The sequence below is a fragment of the Echinops telfairi genome, unplaced genomic scaffold, assembly GCF_000313985.2.
Source record: "Echinops telfairi isolate 266 unplaced genomic scaffold, ASM31398v2 ScPeMD7_18;HRSCAF=68, whole genome shotgun sequence".
Taxonomy (NCBI): domain Eukaryota; kingdom Metazoa; phylum Chordata; class Mammalia; order Afrosoricida; family Tenrecidae; genus Echinops; species Echinops telfairi.
The window spans coordinates 54,956,030-54,956,441 of record NW_022103915.1 but is presented as its reverse complement, the minus strand read 5'-3'; positions in this window follow the sequence as shown (position 1 = coordinate 54,956,441).

Here is a 412-nt window from a genome sequence, read left to right as displayed (position 1 = left end):
CTGTCCGCTCAGCCACCACCACAATAAAAAGTCAAGTTCAGGCCAAGAAGGCAGACGGTGTGCCCGGAAGAGGCCTGCCTGGGGCCGTCCAAGAGAGCTGTGGAGAGAGTTTGGGGGTGGGGGGTGAGGGGATGAGGAGGGGAAGGAAGGAAGGGACAGCACTAGAGAAACTTGGAACAAAAGGGCAAAAGGATAAAGGGGCTTTTAAGAAAATGAGTGTCAGTAGCCCGGGGCAAGCGAAAGCTGTGGCATGGATGAGAGGGAAAGACCCAAAAAAGCACCGACAGACCACCGGGTAGAGGAGGAAGTGGGAGATGGGCTGCTTCCTGTAGAAAGAATGATGATAGAAGACAAAGCTGGGTGGGGACTCGTCCCTGGGCTGCAGCCGCCGACGCTGCTACACAGACACAAG